Source organism: Dreissena polymorpha, unplaced genomic scaffold (genome assembly GCF_020536995.1).
Source record: "Dreissena polymorpha isolate Duluth1 unplaced genomic scaffold, UMN_Dpol_1.0 chrUn021, whole genome shotgun sequence".
In the NCBI taxonomy this organism is placed as follows: Eukaryota; Metazoa; Mollusca; class Bivalvia; order Myida; family Dreissenidae; genus Dreissena; species Dreissena polymorpha.
In genome coordinates this window covers 368898-387528 of record NW_026273335.1, presented here as the reverse complement: position 1 = coordinate 387528, position 18631 = coordinate 368898, and the positions used below count along the sequence as shown (strand labels likewise).

The 18631-nt window shown below is 34.1% G+C and overlaps 1 long non-coding RNA gene across 1 annotated transcript; it reads right to left on the bottom strand.

Annotated features, from left to right (window-relative positions):
- Nucleotides 1-2003: 2003 nt before the first annotated feature.
- Nucleotides 2004-5431, bottom strand: LOC127863633 (uncharacterized). Its single transcript, XR_008041130.1, has 2 exons — nt 5072-5431; nt 2004-2661 (listed from the first exon to the last, which is right to left on the bottom strand). It is a non-coding gene; the product is annotated as an uncharacterized LOC127863633 (long non-coding RNA).
- Nucleotides 5432-18631: the final 13200 nt, after the last annotated feature.

Below are 18631 nucleotides of genomic sequence, written 5' to 3'. Positions count from 1 at the left end.
TGTTTATCATAATAAAATTGTAAAAACATCTGTGATCAGCCAATAACTTTATTTATAACGCTAGTATTCTTTTAATTTCACTACAAAAATTAAAAGGCAAAGAAATCCTTCATGCCCATCTGTAAATGTGTGTTTATTCAATGTGTTAGTAAATGTATTTGGTGTTATATTGTCAACTGTATGTTATTATCTTTAGATCAGATTGTACTACACAAGGTCCAATAAGACTTTACCATATATACCAACAGCAAATCGAATCCGGTAATGTTCTCTCTACATATCGATGGGCAAATAAATTAAGCCCTCAATATGAAGTGGACAAATTACACTGGATTGCTTTTGATTTTTTCATATTGAGAAATAAACAACAGTGAACGGAATGAAACAAGCTTCAGTAAGGGCAATTTTATAACTGCACTACCATGACCACGAATATTTGTGCTTAGGTACAGCTGGCTTGGTTTGGACACGTCACCAGGCCCGAATCTCTGTGCAAAACTGTTATCCAGGGCACATTATAGGGAGGTCGACGCCAAGGCCGTCAGAAGAAAAGCTGGATGGATAATGTAAGAGTGGACATCCCTTTCCATGGACATGAATTACTCTAAGCAGCACACAACAGACCTGACTGGAGAAGGATTTCTGTATGGTTGTCCCTCATTTCCCCCCAACAGCCGAACCGGTCAAGGGATTGATGAGAAAATTATCACCGTGATATGACTTTAATAAATCTTGAGAATGACTGTGATAAAGAATTTATTTAATCTAACAGTCATATATTTGAATTTGTGAACATGCCATTCTATGTACTGTATATGAGCAAATTTCTTTACCTCTCTAACTATGACATAACCAATACAAAGAACTGGAATTTAGTTTAGTGCAAATAAAAATTACATTTGTTTCATAAAAAATATAACGTTTAGTTTCTTATTTTTTGCTCACCTGAGCACAATGTGCTCATGGTGTGCTTTTAGGATCACCATTTGTCCTTAATGTGTCGTCAGCATTTTTCCTTGTTAGCACTATATAGGTAACATTTATTGCTTGATTGTCATGAAACTTGGTAAGAAAAGTTGTCCCAATGATATCGTGTCGTGTTAGAAACTTAGTCACACCAGGTCAAAACCTAGGTCACTAGGTCAAAATAAAGAAAAATATTGTTAACACTAGAATATACATTTATCATTCAATCTTCTTGAAGCTTGGTCACAACGTATGTCTTAATGATATATCAGCTTTCTTTGAAAATGGTTCAGGTTCGATGAAAAAGATGGCCGCCAAGGGAGGGGGGGGGGGCATATTTGCTCACATGGCTATAGTAAAACCTTGATTACACTCTAGAAGTAACATTTATACTTCAATCTTCGTGAAACTTGGTCCGAACATTTGTTGCTATGATACCTCGGCTTAATTCGAAAATTGTTTCGGTCCGTCGAAAAGCAAAGCCACTAGGAAGCGGGGCAGTTTACCTTGTATGGCTATAGCAAAACCTTGTTTTCACTATTGTTTATAAAAAAATATTGCTGCACTGATGTTGTCTATTGGAACTCATATTTGACAATGAAGAAAATACACAAAACACTAGTTGTAATGCACCACATGCTGAAGTGTACAAATGGATAATGTCAACATTGCGCTAGGCTATCAACAGCAGAATATTCTGATAGCAAAACATTCATGTACCGGGTATAATAGATATAAAATAGATAATAAATATAAAAGTCCCCAAATTGCTTTAATCCAGTAAATTTCTCTTGAAGCATCATAACTTGTGTAAAGTGTATTTGCTGTATTTACTAATGTCTTATATGTGCCCCACCCCCATCCGATTGGGCACATGCCCGGTAGGAAGTTATTTTATCTGTTATTTTACTTATTTAGCTTCAATAAAATATTTTACTTCCTGCGTGTGGCCACTTCTGACCCCAGTCAAGATTAAATAACACATACATGTATTCGAGGGCCTCTATATGATGTTGCATTTAAAATATAACACTAGATCATAATGACTTTTTTATTAACATTAAATTTTATTTCATGAAATAACATTAACATAATTTGGATTTGGCATAAAATAGCACAAAGCATTCTTAAAGCATTATTAAAGTCTATAACAATTCATAAAAATGGTATCAAAAGGAGGTGGTAGAATCTGATAAGAGTTAATATTTGAGATGTAGATATACAACTATTTCATATCTTAGATACATTAGTACAATTTTTTTTATGAATATATATCTCGTTCAATTGTCTGCTTGTGTTGTAGCATTCTCATAGCTTTGAGATTCACACGATATCGATTCCACTTAACTGTTCGCTTTTCGTTTTGACTGATCCATTGTTTATGTTTAGAAGAAAATCTGATTCAATAGTGTCATGAAGGCCACGGCATATTTTTCACAAGATGGCTACTGCTCAAAAAGAGCTCTTGCAGAAATGCTTTTCTTTGCTCGCTTTTTGGTTGGAGATACTTTATACACTGGTAAACGAAATGGTGACTTAATGGGCGTTAGCACAGGTGTAATTTGTTGCAGACAAACTCCAGTGTGACATGCAGTTGACGAAATGCATTTTGGTGTAACTAATCGTATTGTTTGCGATGTTTTCAAGCGCTTTCTCTTCAAGCGATGAAGCGATATACTTGACATTTGGCGCATTCTGAAATAACAAAACAGCTTTATATATCAGACATCTAATTTTACCAATTTATTTTATGACATCAATATTTTATCTTCACAAAAATAATTATATATCGATTATCACATATATGTAATTCAGACTAACATTTACATTTAATATTATATACTACATATATTATTGAAGCTTGACAAAATCACCGCATGCTCAGAGGTGCCACTGTTTCGAACCGAGCATAATATTTGTAATAAGTTCTCACATGCGCCAAGTATGTAAAAAGAAAAGTAACATGCGCCAAGTATGTAAAAAGAAATGTTATGTTCAGTTTAGTTTTACTGCAAACCACATTTGGTCTTTTTGAATATAAATATGTGAAAAGCCAAGGATCTTACGTCCTCGTATTACATTATTTTCATGCCTTTATATATATGAATAACAACTTTTTTCGAGCGTGACTTGTATTTAATTAAATTAATTTAATTAAATAAAATTAAACACTATGTAAACATGTAAAAAAAACACAGATTTTGTGTTTTCTGATCACAGAACGCAACGTGATTTGGACGAAAAATCGCTTGGCTGATCACAGATGTTATTAAAATTGTATTATGATAAACATCGCATTAAATGTAAAAACAAGAGCAGTTCAGATGGTGTACTCAAAACCGTTCAGACGATGTACTCAAACAAAAAACGTTCAGACGATGTACTATTTTCCAAATTACTCGCCACAGATCTAAAAAAAGGTTAAACAACGTGCAAAACATTGTACGAAATATTCTAAGCATATCACAAAGCAAACAAAGTTGTTTTTTTTCGTTGTTTGTCGTCTTGAATTGCACACACGTCAAAATAAAGTATGTGCAGACGATGTACAATTTTCATTGTTTATTGTTCCTGAATGTTTGAGAAAACTACAAAAATCTGAAGAAAAAAAACACGACAATTACCAGAGTACATAAGGCGACTAAGCGGGTACTCTGCGCATAGTTATCATTTATTTTGATATTATAAAATATGAGAATACCTTAATTTTCGTCATTAAAGGGATCTTTTCACGCTTTGGTAAATTGACAAAATTGAAAAAAGTTGTTTCAGATTCGTAAGTTTTCGTTTTAGTTATGATATTTGTGAGGAAACAGTAATACTGAACATTAACCATGCTCTAATATAGCCATTATATGCATCTTTTGACTATTTTAAAACCTAAAAATTATAAAGCGTTGCAACGCGAAACGATTGAATAATTTGGAGAGTTCTGTTTTTGTCGTTAAATTTTGTGAAACTACGAATATTGCTTATATAAGGTATAAAATACGTCAAGATTGTGTACTCGGCGGAAGAGCTCAGTAGGCTAAAGCGTTTTTTCTTCAGGACTCTGGCAGGACTCCAGGGGTCACTGGTTCGAAACCTGCTCCGGACAATGTTCTTTTCCTTTTTTTATTTTTTTTTCTTGATTTTTTACTGGAGCTTTTATGATCCAATGTTTACATTTATCAATATAAAGCATTTAATGAATAAGTTAAAAAAATGCCAAAATCTGTGAAAAGGCCCCTTTAAGCGAGAGCTAGTTCCGCCATTTTGTGCGTACGATGTACTTTTGTGATCACGTTATACCGCAGTGTAATTTTTTTGCTTTAAACAAGTTGAAACACGCGGCAAAAAATTTGTGTATGCATAGGTATGTCTATTGGTATGTCAAAAACTGATACGTATAAGCGGTCAACGCCCACATAAGCTTTTGGTCGTATTATACATTTTAGTATGTCTTTTTTAAGGCAAACTTTGCTTATATTGTTTAAGTATAACCAAGCATGGGTGATTATAATCACCATAGTAGATACTATTAATAGTGAATCTCGTATTATATTTTTAAATAATGTAATTAGTGCTTCCTAATGTACAGGCAAAAGCTTATTTGATATTTTGTGATGTATATTTCAGCAAAACGATAAAGTGTATTTAGATATCAGATGAATTAACCAAAATCAAATTTCTCAAGTTAGGCCTTAGATATAGTAACCCATACAACTGTTTTCAAACGCTTTAATAGCAATATTATTTGATTTTAAAACCATGTAAGAATTTTACATTTTAAAAATCTGTTGAAAAGAGAAGAGACGACATTTAAAGAAAAAGATACATGAGAAAGTCAGTTGAAAATTCATTTTAGATTATTGAGCGTTTTCAAATCGCTGCCCCAACAACATATCTCTCATGTATCTTTACATGTCTCTATGTTATTATTATAATTATTGTTGTTGTAGTTATTAAACAAAATTTTAATTTATGAATTACTGTAAGTATTGAAAGTATCGCGATAAATACACATACATACAACCAATTATTAAAAACAACAAATAAATAAATAATAATAATTATAATAATAGTCCCAGTTGTAAATTTGATTAAAACAATTTTTATATATTACCTGTTATCTTGGGCCATTTAAGCCAGTACTATGATCGACAATGATAGTCTTGATTGCATAAATACCCCATTGTTTTTATTCGATTATCTTCTTCAAACTGAACAAATATTGTTTACATAGCGAAATATTATGAATCCTGTTTCACTTTCGGTTTGGATTTTTGTAATCACCGTCAATTCATTTTCAAATGTGGATTATAATGTGGTGAAATAATATTATAAAAGTAAATTGTTTGGATCAGAAATGCACAAGAAATAACCGTTTACAGTGTTCTTTTCATCGAAATTTCGGCAGAAAGGTTGGCTCTAGTTTTAAAAAAAGATGGCTCTTAAAAGACACGAGATCTATCTTGCGGAGGAGTCCGGAGATAGTCGATGTATCACGAGTGAAATCAATTAATGTGAATTATATCCCTTTGAGATTTGTGTATATTGCTTTTTGTCTTCAAAACCGTAACGGCAACATTTTGATAAACACAGTTTTATCAGGTTTCTTTGATTAAAACATTATACATAACGATTACAACGAAAGCCAATAAAAGTAAAAAAAAAGATTTTAAAGTATTAAAAATATTTAAACAAAACAGTACAGTGACAACGATTTAACAGGCTAAGTAGAAGTAGCCAACCACCATTTCACAGCGTATATATACAAGAAATGACTTCATGATAGAGTAAGGTCGCCGTGGTGTAATGAATATGGTGTCCGTCTAGCGACCCGGAGGTCATGGGATCGATCCACACCGTGGGAGCGTTCGGTAGATCTCCCCCAAGGACACCAAGTACTGGTTCTGCCCAGGAAATAGGTCCGATGTATGCGAGCGGTAAAAACCCTCAGAGAGTTATGAAAAAGTAAAAAAAAATACCCTCATTATCGCTGTTTAAATAGTATGGCTTCGGTGGAATACCGTTAAAGGGAAAAAAATAACCCTCATTATCGCTGTTTAAATAGTATGTCTACGGTGGAATACCGTTCAAGGGATTGTCTAAACAGATAACTGCACGCATGCTAAATTAGACCTTTTTGTCGCTTAATTTATGATTGGTGACTTTTGTTAATATGTCATATCATGTACATGAGTGGCCAGGTGGTCAGGACGTGAAAATCTATAGCGGACAATAGAAAATATATTTTTGAGTGATTTAAAGTGTTTATTTTCGTGCAACTTAGCATAAAATGGAAAGCTGTTGTGAGGAATATAGTGGTGTCAGTAGTGGTGACGAGGATTTTGACGTTTGTGAGGATATATCGCTTAAAAAAATCGTTTTGTGCTTTGTGATTTCGGACAAAGGAGAAAATGGCGGGAAATGGCAAGCCGTGACAAAGAAAAGAAAAAAGGCAAGTAGTAGTAGCAACGAAAGTTTTGCTAACTTGTCTACTGATGAGAAACTAAACAGTATATTCGCTCAGTTAAACAAAAACTTTGAAAAGATAAGTGATGTAGAAAACGCGTGCAGGAGGGACATTCAAAATGTGAACAAGTACTGTAGCGAACTTGAAAACAAAATTGTCAAAATGGGACAAATGTGTGAGAGACAGGAGCATATGTCAAAGGTACTGTGCTAAAGATCAATAGACATTGAGGCACAGAGCATGAGAAACAATCTGATATTTTATGGAGTAACGGAAAAGTTTACGCACAAATTCGGAGATAAACACTTAGTACTTCGTTTTTTGGAAAATGAGTTAGACATAAACACAGAAGATAAAGTAATTGAGAGGGCACATCGATTAGGACGAACGTCCCCGCAATATACAGACATGGAAGTGACCAGAAGCGTCCTTTAATTGCAAGGTTTAGGGACTATAATGACACTGAAGTGATCATGCGAAAAGTGTACCTTCTGAAGAACAGCGGCTTCGGGATAGATAGAAAATACCCAAAAGAAATCTCTACAGCAAGATAGGCACTGTACAAGTCAAAAGAAGCAGTGGATGCCAGATCGAGCAGAAGAAATGTCCAGATACGTTACCCAGCCAGATTATTTATTGACGGCAGGTGCGTAAATAGATATTTTTCCTGACTGGTTCAACGTGCTAGGGACAAATATACTAGTCGGATTTAATACGAAGTTAACAAAAGAAGAAGACGTAGGCACGAAGTCAAAATCAAGGGTGTATTACAATGAGACAATAGAAGACACTCTCGAAAGCAGCGTCTTTATTGAGGACAACAACGCATCATCACAGACATGACCCGCCCACACAAATGTAAACAATCCGGATATTAGGTCAGGCACGTGCGATGAACTTACAGAATGTAAAGAAACTGTTGACTTATCCGCAAGTGCACAACAATCCACATCTCGTCAAAAAAGCACAAGTAAAAATAACAAAACAACAAGAAATGACAACAACGAAACTACTAATAGACTGATCCCGGAAAAGCACGAGTTTAGAAAAACCCACTAATCACCCCGGTACAAACAACGCTGGTCCATTATATCAACCAATGATAGCTTCCTTTAAATAATAACGGTTTATACGGTGTGGGATTTTGAAAGGATTATAAATGGGTCATGTTTATCTGTACCAGTAGATTAGTGGGTTTTCCATAAAGTTGCTTTTTCCGGGACACATATATTATCAAACATCTACAAAATCATCTGAAAACCCCAATACGAGGAACCGCGAGCAAAACGTGATAAGCGAGCATACCATTGGCAGTCAATGTGATAAAATTGGCGTGGGGAGAAAGAAACTTTCTGTGGGATCCCACTCTTGTAAACAGCGTACAGCGGATGGAGATTCGAAACAAGACAATGTGAAAGGCTGCAAATCTGGAGTGACCAATCAGACATCAAAAAACAAGAATACGTAGGACAGCGATGAGGTCAACAACGAGATCAACCTGTGTTTACTAAATGTGCAAGGACTTATTGGTAAACAATATAACAAACTTGACTGTTCAGAAATGAATTTATTAATTTGTTCATATGACATTTTATTACTGACTGAAACATGGTCAAATTATACTTTTAATTATAATGTTGAGAATTTCACATCCTTTACTTTACTTTACGCAGACAAATTAAATTAAAAAGTTATAAAAGAAGAAGTGGTGGAATTAATATGTATGTTCATAATAAACTGAAAAAATATGTAAAATTTATTAAAAATACAAGTGATTGTATAATGTGGATTAAACTAGATGGAAAACTGTTCAATTTAAACAATAATTTATTGTTGTGTTTAGTTAACAATGCACCACAAGGCTGTGGCAGAGAGTACCTTTCAGAAAATAATGCATTTGAATTGATTACAGATGACAGTCTTCATTTTAAAGATATGTTTGAGTATGAAAATTGTGAATTCCTTATTTGTGGAGATTTTTATGCTAGAGTTGGGGAGAGACCAGATTTTGTTTTACATGACACTGTTCATGTCTCTGTGGAAAATGTGTTACCTGATGATTATGTACAAGATGTAAGGTGCCTGTACCACGTGACTTTTTCGGCTATGTGTGGGACAATCGGATGTCAACAAACCATCGCTCCAGGTACGTTTCTGATAATTTCTTCATTAATTCAAAACCATTTTCAAAAAAAAAAACTAAGACGAGAGCCCGGTCATTGTAAAAATACACAACTGTGTTAAGTTTGCGCAAAATTAATTAAGTATTTTTTTTCCAAAAAGTGCAACCGCGTGTTTGAAAACACACAAAGTGAAATGCTAAGTGTGGTATATTTGTTATTCAATCAACAAAAACGTTCATTATAATATTGCTGAAGGTTTAAAAAATAGGGCGGATATTGTAATTCTTCATAGAGTAGCTACATATATTGTATGTTTGCACATATACATCTGATTCGGAGTCTGTGTATAAAAATGCAATAATGCTATGTGTGTGGGACACATTTTTGAAATGCTATTTGTGGTATGCAAGAATTTTCCCGTCAGTTCTGCGTTTAATCTGAACACAGTTTTGTAGGAATCTAAAACATATACTTCAGTCTGTACTGCAAATATATCAAATTAACCAAATGTTACATGATGGGATACTGAAGTAATTTTGTTATGTTTAAACAATTTATGTTTAATTGAACATAAATTTTAAATAAAATACACTGCGTTATTGTTATCCAACCAATGGTCTTTTTCACAAACACGTTATGTTGAACTATAATATATATTTTTTTACTTATTGTCTTTAAATAAATATCATGATTGATATTTCTGCCTGATTATTAAATTCGGTCCTTTTTTATAAATGAATGACAAAGAAAGGAAAAGCACTTGCTTTAAAATGGGTTTTACTTCTGTTGGTTTTCAGACTTGACAAGGATTAGTCGAAGGATTTGTAATGCTTTAAGGCGCGAAGCTGTATTAGAATAAGATGAACACCAACTATGCAAACATACCATTTAATATGTATTTTGGCATAATTAAAACAAAGTGCATGTATTGATATTTGTGTATATTTATGTGTTTTGTATCTATGTTATTAATGAAATTGATTAGATGAATATAAAATCTGAGTATATATGTTAATAAAGCAATTGTTTCATAACAAATAACAATATAAATCCAATGATGATTGTTTGTGGTCTATTAAGTTCATTTAGTTTCCAATATCATCTCCATATGAATATCTTAAGTATATCAACGATAAACACTTCAATAATAATAACATTGCTTTATAACCAGCATGCACATGTTACAATAGAAATTAAAGCACCAAGTACATAAAGAAGTACATTAGTATTCGCAAAGTAACAAATCTTGCTATACAAACATATAAATGATCTAATTAACACGTAACAAATCATCATCGCAAAAAAGTCTTGGCTTTGGGGGTTTATTATACCAACAAACATATTTAATTATATTAATACTCCATGAACTCAATTTAAAATGAAATCTGAATAACTGAAAATTGTGTAAGATGTTTAATGAAAATACTCATTCGACCCGGTCGTGAAAGTGGCTGCAAGTTCTTGTTACCACCGCACCAAGTAATAAACAATACATGTTATTGATCCTTTTGTCTATTTGTTTAAATAATGCTGTATTATCTCTTTATGTTTATGTAATAACTCTCGTTACGGTATAATATGTTTACACATTCCTGATAAAAAGCACACAACAATAAGTTCAATAACACTTTTTGTAAATTTGTTACAATTATATTAACATGACACCATGCACAAACAATCCTTACGATTTTGTGTATTAAACAAGTGCCTTAGTTGGAAGTAACAATTCACTGAAAATTTAACATTTTGTAATAATCAATTTTATAGAAACTCACAAGAAAAGGTTTGCCGCAACAGAAAAATTTTCCTTCCCGTGCGTATGTGGCTTTGTGTTTGGAGATGCCCGACTGTGTTTTGACCTCTCTACCACACTGTTCCCAAACAAATGGCATTCTACAAGTAAAAAATATGAATATAAATGATCAACAATCATGATAATTTTGAGTAACATGTACGTCGTAATTATCATATTTTAAGCACGCAAAACAGTACCAATAATGTTTTATTGACCAACTTTTGTAATTTAGACAGACTTAAAATATTATTTATGTTTATATCAATCTGTCGATTCTCTAGTTTAGTTTGTATACCACACATAGCATTTCAAAAACGTGTCCCACACATAGCCTTATTGCATTTTTAAGCACACACTCCGAATCAGAAGTATTTGTGCAAACATACAATGTATGTAGCTTCTCTATGAAGAATTACAATGTACGCCCTATTTTTAAAACCTTCGACAATATGATTATGAACTATTTTGTTGATTGAATAAAAAATATACCACACGTAGCATTTCAATTCGTGTCTTTTCAAACGCGCGGTTGAACTTTTTTGGAAAAATACTAAATTAATTTTGCGCAAACTTAACACAGTTGTGTATTTTGACAATGACCGGGCTCTCGTCTTTGTTTTTTTGAAAATGGTTTTGAATTAATAAAGAAATTATCAAAAACGTTACCTGAAGCGATGGTTTGTTGACATCCGATTGTCCCACACATAGCCGAAAAAGTCACATGGTACAGGCACCTTGAAGATGTAAACTTACCAAGATGTAACCTTGATTAAACTGTAAATGAGTATGGGAAGTTTTTATTGGATTTGTGTCAAATGTCAGGTTTAAGAAAAGTGAATGGTAGATTAGGTTTAGATAGAAATATAGGAAAACACACATTTATAAGTTCACAAGGTTGTAGCACACTTGTTCTCTGTAAAAGTAATATGTTACCATTGATTCATAAGTTTGAAATTTTAGATTCTAACATTTTATCAGATCACTGTGTAGTAAAATTAAGTATTGAATGTAAAACTGAGATAGAGAAATATCCCAAGAGAAATATCCCAATAGGAATAGCCATATGGAACATGATACCAAAAAGCTACCATACAGTTTTAAATGGGATAATGAAAAGAAAATGGATTATATTAATTCGTTTAATTGTGAAGATGTAATAAATACCTTTAAAACTATTAGTGGCTGTATAGATCAAACCCAAAACAGTGATTCATTGGATAGTTATTTATCCCAAGTTTGTGATGTAATTGAAAATATTAGTTCACCATTATTTAAAAAAAAGCTTGTTGACAATACAAAGTTTGTTGATAAAAACAATATTTTTAATGCTGCCTATGTTGATAATGAATGTAAGTTTAAAAAAAATATATTATTATATGAATCTTAATATGCACAGACATTATCCCTCAGAGGAAAATAGACAAATCATGGTAGAATCTAGGAGCCTTTATAAAAGCACAATTAGGAAAAAGAAATATCATTATGATAAAAATCAAACTACAAAATTAGAAAATGCAAGACTTAAAAATGCAAAACTTTACTGGAAAATGTTAAGGAATAATACATGCAAAGATAATAAGCAAGATATAAGTAGTAGGGAGTTTTTGAACTATTTTAAATCAATCAATGACCCTAACTCTAGATTTTATCAAGCTGATGAAGATGTTTTGTTTTATCAAGACCGGTACTTAAATGGAGAATTAAATATAATGTTTAGTGGGTTAAACATTGCATTTACTGATCAAGAAATTATAAGTGCTTGTAGGCAAATTCATAATGGTAAATCAGGTTGCCCTGATTATCTGCTTAATGAGTTTTTTAAATTTGGAATAAGTTGTGAAAGTTTCTTAAAAGTTGTTTGTAGTTTGTTCAATAAATTCTTTGAATATGGACACTTTCCTGAAGTTTGGTGTGAGGGGTTTATTGTTCCATTACATAAAAAAGGTGATAAACAGGATGTCAATAATTACAGAGGGATCACATTATTAAGTACTTTTGGGAGATCATTTATTAAAGTCATTAACAATAGACTTAACAATTGGGCTGAACACTATCATGTCTACATAGAGGCACAGGCAAGATTCAGGCAAAATATGGGAACTGTTGATAACATTTTTGTGTTACACGGTGTCATTTATTATTAATAATTTTTAAATGAACAAAAAAGATTGTACGCCGTATTTGTTGATTACACCAAAGCGTTTGATTATTTGGTGAGGGATATCATATGGTATAAACTGTTGAAGCTAGGCGTTAGAGGAAAAATGCTTGATATCATAAAATCTATGTATACAAATGTAAAATCAAGAAAAAAAAATAGGTAATATAATAAGTAATGAAGATTTTTCCTGTTTTTTAGGAGTTAGACAAGGAGAGTCATTATCACCTTTCCTATTTTCTATTTATTTGAACGACCTAGAAGAACATTATATGTTAAATGGTTTTAACGGAGTAGATATGGGTATGCTAAAATTATTTTTGTTGTTATATGCAGATGACATTGTTATTATGGCAGAAACTGAGGAAGAATTAATTTAAGGTTTGTCTTTGTTAGAGGAATATTGTGATAGGTGGAATTATGTGTTAACACAAATCAAACAAAGGTTATGGTTTTTTAAAGACGGGGACAACTTAGGAGGGATTTTTTTTTACAAAGACCAAGCATTAGAAATTGTTAAATCATTTACATACTTAGGAATTGTATTCACTACAGGAGGATCTTTTGCAAATACCTTTGAAACGCTTGCAGGTCAAGCCTCAAAGGCTGTATTTAAGCTTAACACATATTTAATAAATTATCCAACAATTTCAATACTTACCAAATTAGAGTTGTTTAATCAGCTTGTTTTACCAATATTAAATTATGGGTCAGAAATATGGGGCTTAACCGAATCAATTTCACTTGAAAGAGTTCACTTACATTTTTGCAAAAAACTACTTGGCGTGAAAATTCAAACATAAAATAATTTTGTACATGGGGAACTTGGAAGAACATCCTTGATAACTAAAAGAGTCATAAATGTAATACGGTATTGGTTGAAAATTATACAGTTAGAAAATCATAAGTATGTAAAGTGTATTTATAGCCATATGTGTGAGAATTTAATAAATAAACCAAATAAACATTCTTGGGCAAAATCTGTATGTAATCTGTTGCAGACCTTAGGCTTTCAATATGCATGGCTGAACCAAGGTGTACGTGATGAAAAGTGTTTTTTTATCCTTGGTAAAGTCTAGATTGAATTATATATTTATCCAAAATTGGATGTCAGAACTTAATGATTCCTCAAGATCAATAAGTTACCGGCAGTTTTGCAAATTTAAATTGCAACCTTACTTTAAAAAATGTTAGCATAACTAAGTTAAGATCGGATATTTGTACATTAAGGGTTTCATCCCATAGATTAAAAGTAGAATCAGGCAGATGGCACAAACCTGAAGCCATACCATTTCAAGATAGAAAATGTCAACATTGCAATGTTCTTGAGGATGAATATCATTCTTTATTAGAATGTTCTTTATATGATAATATTAGGTAATTGTATATAAATAAATATTACTGGAAAAGACCAAACATGATCAAATTTATTGAACTAATGCAATCGGATAATACAAGTACCAACAGAAACTTAGCTATGTATGTACATAAAGCATTTAGTCAAAGAAACCTGTATAATTATTATTATGATTAATTGTATATAATGCATTACTCAAACTTGACTTCTTTCTCTCTAATAGATTCGTCTTTGTTGTTTTTGATGTTATCGTTTATAGCATTGATTGTTAAATAGATTCTAAATGTTGTAATCTAAAAATAATGTGTCCTTGACCTTTCTATGTATTGATACTTTATTTAACAACTTATGGAATTCAATACTGATCACATGTCATGCCTTTAAATATGTTACTATGTTTTGATCATGTATACTCATGGACTGTTTGTCTATTGTATATATTGAATCAACCATGTTTTTTATCAGAAGATTCTGAAATGGTGTAGGAAAGGCGAGCTTTATCGAGCCTTATCACGCTCCATTCGAAACTTAAATTACACCCACGGTAGACCAGTTATTACATGTATTTCCATTGTCTGCGTTAATATATGCATTAATTGATTCTTGCATTACATGGTGAAATAGGGCTGGTATCGAAAAACTGCTGGATCAATGGTACTGATGTTATTTCTTCCTGATAAATTATTTTATTAGTATCGAAAACAACCGGTGTGTAGTTGATTCGTTACAAATTGTTTGAGTAACATGGTTTACAGTAAAGATGGTGTAGTTTTACGGAAAATGAAGTTGCACTCTTGTTTCTATTATAGCATATATAAAGCAAGATGTGTTTGTGAAACACTATGTCCCACCCAAATATTTGACATTTGACCTTGAAGGATGACCTTGACCTTTCACCACTCAGAATGTGCAGCTCCATGAGATACAAATGCATGCCAAAGATCAAGTTGCTATCTTCAATATTGCAAAAGTTATGGCAAATGTTAAAGTTTGACGAAAACCAACAAACCAACAAACAAACCAACAGACAGAGCAACAACAAGATGTCCCCCACTATATTGTTGGGGGACATAAACATAAATAAATAATACTATGGGCTTTCCTCCTGTGGTTAAGGAGAGGGCGTGAAAGATGAGGGACAATGACGTCACTCTGTTGCAATAATCAAAACGCTGTACGACGAAGATAAAACTGAAAGTGGAACACGTTCAAACAACGATTAAATGCCAAAAAGCTCTTCAATTCTTCCATAAATATGTAAAAACGTACTATTACATTTTGAGTGATATCGAATAATTCTTTAATATAAGTCTATGTTACCGTATAGTATTTATGTGCTTGTGACAAATGATTTTAAATACTTTTTAAATTCAGTATCACCCTATTCTAGTTGATGCCGTTTATAATGTTCATTTTAGGGCGCGCTCGGGTGCGTGCGTGCGTGTGTGAGCGTGCGTGTGAGTGCCTGAATTCGCGTATGTACTTGTGTATGTGTGCGTGTGTTGCGTGTGATTTGCATTTGACTGACGTTTTGAACAACTTGGTATCCAAACCACAGTTGCTCTGTTTTCTTAATTGGTACGTAATATTATTGCTTGTATACATGTATAACAGGCCGCTATAAACCTATATTTTTTTGTGATATAACATGTTTATAATTACCTTTCTGATATGTAGTGCGCATGTTAAATGGGTTTAATTAAAATGCTGTATTTATGAAATGTAGATTTTATAAAATATTGTTAACTGCATTTCGAGTTATAGTTTTCTTGTTTGCGTGTATTCACACTAAACAGCTTGCTTATTGTATTTTCTACTCATTTGATTTCGTTTATAAAAATAATGATGTTTTTGGTGTAATATTTGTATACATGTTCTAGTATACAGAAATAAGTGAGGCCCCTTCGTTTCGAAGCTTTATAAACGGCATTTAATGAGCAAGGCTGTATCTCCATCCACCTGTTCAATTTAATGTTAGAATCATTTGATGCATTTTGAAACATGGCTAGAATAACAAGCACCTGTGTAGATATTTTTATTGGAGCCTTGTTCTGAGAAAACTGGGCTCGGTTCATGTGCGTTAAGTGTCATCACAGATTACCAAGTGCAAGTGCAGTGCGTAAAGTGTTATCACAGATAAGCAAGTGCAGTGCTTATAGTGTCAACCCAGATTAGCAAATGCAGTGCGTATAATGTCATCACAGATAAGCAAGTGCAGTGCGTAAAGTGTCAACACAGATTAGCAAGTGCAGTGTGGAAAGTGTCATCCCAGATTAACAAGTGCAGTGCGTACAGTGTCATCCCAGATAAGCAAGTGCAGTGCGTAAAGTGTCAACACAGATTAGCAAGTGCAGTGCGGAAAGTGTCATCACAGATTAGTAAGTGCAGTGCGTCAGTGTCATCACAGAGTAGTAAGTGCAGTACGTAAAGTGTCATCACAGATTAGCAAGTGCAGTGCGTATAGTGTCATCACAGATTAGCAAGTGCAGTGCATATAGTGTCATCACAGATTAGCAAGTGCAGTGCGTAAAGTGTTATCACAGAGTAGCAAGTGCAGTGTGTATAGTGTCATCACAGATTAGCAAGTGCAGTGCATAAAGTGTTATCACAGATTAGCAAGTGCAGTGCGTATAGTGTAATCACAGATTAGCAAGTGCAGCGCATAAAGTGTAATCACAGATTAGCAAGTGTAGTGCGTATAGTGTTATCACAGATTAGCAAGTGCAGTGCGTAAAGTTTCATCACAGATTAGCAAGTGCAGTGTGAAAAGTGTCATCACAGAGTAGTAAGTGCAGTACGTAAAGTGTCATCACAGATTAGCAAGTGCAGTGCGTACAGTGTCATCACAGATTAGAAAGTGCAGTGCATACAGTGTCATCACAGATAAGCAAGTGCAGTGCGTACAGTGTCATCACAGATAAGCAAGTGCAGTGCGTAAAGTGTCAACACAGATTAGCAAGTGCAGTGCGGAAAGTGTCATCCCAGATTAGCAAGTGCAGTGCATATAGTGTCATCACAGATTAGCAAGTGCAGTGCATACAGTGTCATCACAGATTATCAAGTGCAGTGCGTAAAGTTTCATCACAGATAAGCAAGTGCAGTGCGGAAAGTGTGAACCCAGATTAGTAAGTGCAGTGCCTACAGTGTCATCACAGATTAGCAAGTGCAGTGCGTAAAGTTTCATCACAGATTAGCAAGGGCAGTGCGGAAAGTGTCATCACAGATTAGTAAGTGCAGTGCGTACAGTGTCACCACAGATTAGCAAATGCAGTACGGAAAGTGTCATCACAGATTAGCAAATGCAGTGCGTACAGTGTCATCACATATTAGTAAGTGCAGTGCGTACAGTGTCATCACAGATTTGCAAGTGCAGTGCGTAAAGTGTCAACACAGATTAGCAAGTGCAGTGCGAAAAGTGTCATCCCAGATTAGCAAGTGCAGTGCGTATAGTGTCATCACAGATTAGCAAGTGCAGTGCATATAGTGTCATCACAGATTAGCAAGTGCAGTGCGTAAAGTGTTATCACAGAGTAGCAAGTGCAGTGTGTATAGTGTCATCACAGATTAGCAAGTGCAGTGCATAAAGTGTTATCACAGATTAGCAAGTGCAGTGCGTATAGTGTAATCACAGATTAGCAAGTGCAGCGCATAAAGTGTAATCACAGATTAGCAAGTGTAGTGCGTATAGTGTTATCACAGATAAGCAAGTGCAGTGCGTAAAGTTTCATCACAGATTAGCAAGTGCAGTGTGAAAAGTGTCATCACAGAGTAGTAAGTGCAGTACGTAAAGTGTCATCACAGATTAGCAAGTGCAGTGCGTACAGTGTCATCACAGATTAGAAAGTGCAGTGCATACAGTGTCATCACAGATAAGCAAGTGCAGTGCGTACAGTGTCATCACAGATAAGCAAGTGCAGTGCGTAAAGTGTCAACACAGATTAGCAAGTGCAGTGCGGAAAGTGTCATCCCAGATTAGCAAGTGCAGTGCATATAGTGTCATCACAGATTAGCAAGTGCAGTGCATACAGTGTCATCACAGATTAGCAAGTGCAGTGCGTAAAGTTTCATCACAGATAAGCAAGTGCAGTGCGGAAAGTGTGAACCCAGATTAGTAAGTGCAGTGCCTACAGTGTCATCACAGATTAGCAAGTGCAGTGCGTAAAGTTTCATCACAGATTAGCAAGGGCAGTGCGGAAAGTGTCATCACAGATTAGTAAGTGCAGTGCGTACAGTGTCACCACAGATTAGCAAATGCAGTACGGAAAGTGTCATCACAGATTAGCAAATGCAGTGCGTACAGTGTCATCACATATTAGTAAGTGCAGTGCGTACAGTGTCATCACAGATTTGCAAGTGCAGTGCGTAAAGTGTCAACACAGATTAGCAAGTGCAGTGCGAAAAGTGTCATCCCAGATTAGCAAGTGCAGTGCGTACAGTGTCATCACAGAGTAGCAAGTGCAGTGCGTAAAGTGTCATCACAGATTAGCAAGTGCAGTGCGAAAAGTGCCATCCCAGATTAGCAAGTGCAGTGCGTACAGTGTCATCACAGAGTAGCAAGTGCAGTGCGTAAAGTGTCATCACAGATTAGCAAGTGCAGTGCGGAAATTGTCATCACAGATTAGTAAGTGCAGTGCGGAAAGTGTCATCACAGATTAGTATTAGTGCAGTGCGTACAGTGTCATCACAGATCAGCAAATGCCGTGCGGAAAGTGTCATCACATATAAGTAAGTGCAGTCCTAAGTAACAAGAAACCAACTTATGCCTTAAAGGGAC